The sequence below is a fragment of the Limulus polyphemus genome, unplaced genomic scaffold, assembly GCF_000517525.1.
Source record: "Limulus polyphemus unplaced genomic scaffold, Limulus_polyphemus-2.1.2 Scaffold1645, whole genome shotgun sequence".
NCBI lineage: Eukaryota > Metazoa > Arthropoda > Merostomata > Xiphosura > Limulidae > Limulus > Limulus polyphemus.
Genome location: NW_013667255.1, coordinates 210268 through 214942, shown reverse-complemented (window position 1 = coordinate 214942; position 4675 = coordinate 210268).

The window sequence follows — 4675 nt, the reverse complement described above, 5'->3', positions numbered from 1 at the left end:
AAGTACACAATAATACATGAAAAATCAAAATATTAACAGTACAACTTGACATTATACACAAGTACACAAGAATACATGAAAAATCAAAATATTAACACTACAACTTGACATTATACACAAGTACACAAGAATACATGAAAAATTAAAATATTAACATTACAACTTGACGTTATACACAAGAATTCATAAAAATTAAAATATTAACAGTACAACTTGACATTATACACAAGAATACATGAAAAATCAAAATATTAACAGTACATCTTGACATTATACATAAGTACACAAGAATACATGAAAAATTAAAATATTAACAGTACAACTTGACGTTATACACAATGTACTTGTGTATAATGTCAAGTTGTACTGTTAATATTTTAATTTTTCATGAATTCTCAAGAATACATGAAAAATTAAAATATTAACAGTACAACTTGACATTATACATAAGTACACAAGAATACATGAAAAATTAAAATATTAACAGTACAACTTGACATTATACACAAGAATACATGAAAAATCAAAATATTAACAGTACAACTTGACATTATACACAAGAATACATGAAAAATCAAAATATTAACAGTAAACCTGACATTATACACAAGAATACATGAAAAATTAAAATATTAACAGTACAACACGACATTATACACAAGTACACAAGAATACATGAAAAATCAAAATATTTTCATTAGAATGAGATTATACACTGGTACACAAGAATGCATTAAAAATTAAAATATCAATGAGACACGATCACCGGTCAAAATGAAGAGTGGCGACACATCTGGACGCCAACGATTATAAAATACAAAAGAATCCAGGAGTTGACAGTCAGCCTCCAAACGCAAGAGAAGGCGAAACTTGACCTGACGCAAGATATTAAGAAAAGTGTCCTGAGACCTTTCGTATACATATCTATTTCGCGTCAGCCAAATGACATGCTTGAAAATAATTAAACAACGGGTAAAGAAAAAAGCAAGGTGCCTGGACACAGGTAATGGAACATGGTAAAGAACAGTAGTAGGTGGAATGAACGAAATGCGAAATAAAGTGGAGAAAAAACAATCCGGTGAAAATGTTGAGGGACTAGCAAACGATAAAGAGAATGAGGTTGTGAAGACAAGACATCAAAATCACTAACTTCCCTCTGACAACGAAGAAGAACTGAAACACACTGGGAATATCAGGGAGGAGGATCCAAACATATGGGAGACAACAAGGAAAGTGGAGAACCAAAAACCCTGAGTCCCACACCCAACAAGAAGCGAAAGAAGGGACAACAGGGATGATCATCCCAGAACAGACACTTCACAGTCAAAGTAATCAGTAATGACAGACATTTGGTTCTTAATACATGGAATCCCAAGACCCCTATTACGAAAAGGTAAATGTAGAGAGAGCCGGGAGACGAGCTCAGTCTGACCACTCCACAAAAAAGGTAAAGACAAGACAATCAACAATCCGTGCACAACTTTCTTCCAAAGGAAATACAGCACTGACATACCACATAAGAGGTAAGATCTGTTGACGAATAATTTGTGCACGAAGAAAGATAGTAGTAGTACGGGAACAAAAATCATTAATAACAGGATGGACACGACTAATGACATCACCCCAAAGAACATCAGGAGAGGAAAGAAATCAAACCACAAAGCATTTTAAAGCAGAGTTCGTCCATGCCAAGCCAAAAGGAGTATCTGAGGAAGATGCCCATCGACTTAACCATCTGGCCTTAGACTTGGGAAGATTTAATTAAGCTCCACTAGCCTGAGAATACGTCTCCACCACAGCAAGAGCAGCATCAAGGGAAGACAGATCAGATGTGAAGAGGTTGATATCATCAGCATGGTTAACATAACAGAAACTCCACCAGGTAACTGGATACCATGAATTGAAGAAGTGTGATAAAAAATAAGACAACAAACACTCAATGGTCAAGGTATATAACAGAGGAGACAATGGGCAACCTTGACACATACCCTGATGAATAGAGAAGAGTGTCAAAAACCCATTCACCAAGAGTTTCCTAGAAGCAGTAGAAACAGGGGGAACCCATATCTCCTCAAAACAAACCACAAAAATTCGTGGTGAACTCGATCAAAGTAAAAATTGTAGTGATATCCCTGTTATAAATCTAATGAAAGAGGTCACACAGAAGCACAAAATTGTGCTGAATACTCTGACTTCTGACACCACACGTTTGGGTGCTGAGAATAAGGTTGGGCATAACCCCACCCAAGCGCATACATAACACACAGAAGATGATTTTGGAATCAACATTTAGGAGAGATATGTGTCTTCAAGAAGAGAGACTATCAGCTTGTAATAGATCCTTACAAATGAAGGAAATTAAACCATCTCGAGTACTGGATGGCAAACAACCACGGGTCAGGCAGTCATTGAAGACCCGAACGAACTGAGAGCAAATGAAATGCCACACCTGGCAATAGAATTCTACTGGAAGGCCATTCGGCCCTGCAAATTTGCTAAGGGCAGTGGCCGAATGGCATCCCAACCCCCTCCCCCAGAAATAGCCTTGGTCAACTCCTCAAAGAAAGCTTGATCCATGGTTGGCAAAAACTGAGTAATGTCATCCCACAAAGTATGATTCACTGATGTAGAGGAGTACAAAGCACTGAAATAGTCATGACACATATTTAAAATAACATTAATACCAGTGGTCAACTGACCACTACAAGTCAACAATTTGGAAATGTACCGACACTTCGCCAATCGCTATGACTGACACAAAGGAACCCGATAAGAAGAGCCAGGCTCCAAAGAGTCTATGAAGTGAGAGACAGTAGCAGCCCTGAAAAAGCTTGGTGTATGCAACATTAATCTCACATTTAAGCCTTTTGATGTCCATCTTAACCCATGGATCATCTAGGTTACCCCGGAGCAACACTGCTAAGACTGCTTCTTGATGCCTCAGATGTAAACGATGAGTTTGTGAGCACAAGCTTCCTTCAAACTGGCCCACTAAACATTAACGAGACTAGCAGAGCACCAATCGAGCACAAGAGCACCCAGATCCTCAAGAACCACATCATCAGTTAATAATGAGACATTAAGCCGCCACACCCCAGGGCCCCGAAGAATAGGGAGAAATCCTTAAAAGAGAGAAAAAACACAATGGTCAGAAACATAATTGATGGCACTTCCCACAGGATAAACAGCAGCATGAGAAAGAAACTGTGACAACTCCCCTGTAACATAAGACGACAAGAAATACCATGAACAAACCAAGTGACAATAAAAGAAGAATCATATAAAAAACGCCAAAATCCCGAAAGTCAAAATCAGAAAGTAAGGTACTTAGTGACTGCAAACCTTTAACACCCACAGCAGGATTTCCACCAATTTTGTCAAGAGGAGGATCAAAAACACAATTCAAATCCCCACCTAAGACGATATCTGCCTGTGTGATCAAAAATCTATCAAAGGAGGAAAATAATAACCACTGGTCAGCCTGTCGAACAAGAGCATAAACATTAACAAAACTAACTTTACGTCCATGAGTGAGAACATCAACAGAGATGACTCTACCCTAAGCATCACTATTGGAAGAGATAACAGAAACTCTGAAATTGGGGTGAAATAAAATCCCGACCCCGCGGGCACGAGAGGTCCCAAAACACCAAAAGGCTTGAACATGAAACTTGTGGACAAACGAAAAATGATCTGACTTTGAAAAATGAGTCTCCTGCAGAAAAATGACATCGACTCGAAATCGACCAAAAAGGAAAGTGACATACCACTGCTTTGCAGGAGTACGCAGACTCTGGATGTTAAGAGTTAAACAGGAAAAACTCATGAAGAGAGCAAAAAAAGGATACATATAAAGGATACATAAGGAGTTGAACCCCCCATTTAATCTATATAAATAAGCATCAGTTTTTTTTCTTATTTCAGCATATTACTATTTTGGGTGAAAGCTTTGGCAAATGCTTACTTATAATTACACAGATTGTGAAACAACTTATGGAAACGTTCGATTGTACTAGCCTCAAGGATATCTTGATTTGAACTAATTTTCTGACAAATGTTCAACTTGATTAAAATATAGCAGCAAGGACTTTGTTGAGTCGCTCTTTTCAATTGAATTATCGGTAAATGTTTCATTTGACTGCAGTGGCAGCGAGGATTTGGATCACACTTTTAAATATAATGTTAGGTAAAGTTTTCGATCAATTTTTGCACCATTAAAACATTTTTCAACATATCAGTTGTTTGTGAAAGAAGTTATATACAAGAACCTTTAATTACTCGTCATTAAGCGTTTGATATATTAACATATATTCTTTGAATGACGTTATACCACTGATATAATCGTATGAATCAATCCCTAATGTATGTACATGTACATATATTTAAAGGCATGTTTGTGAATAAACTTCGTTTTGTGAAATTACGGTCCCCATTTTTAGGAGCTGTAGATACGTTAAACATACGTTTTTTTTTCGATTCAAAAAGTTAACCTTCGTTTGTAAAAAGATTTGCCTATGCTAATACAATGGCATGGTGCTTTGGGCATCCTATTTACCACTTATTTATTTGATTCATGCGAGTTCGCCCCCCAATGGCACAGCGGTATGCCTGTGGACTTACAACGCTAGAAACCGGGTTTCGATACTTGTGGTGGGAAGAGCACAGATAGCCCATT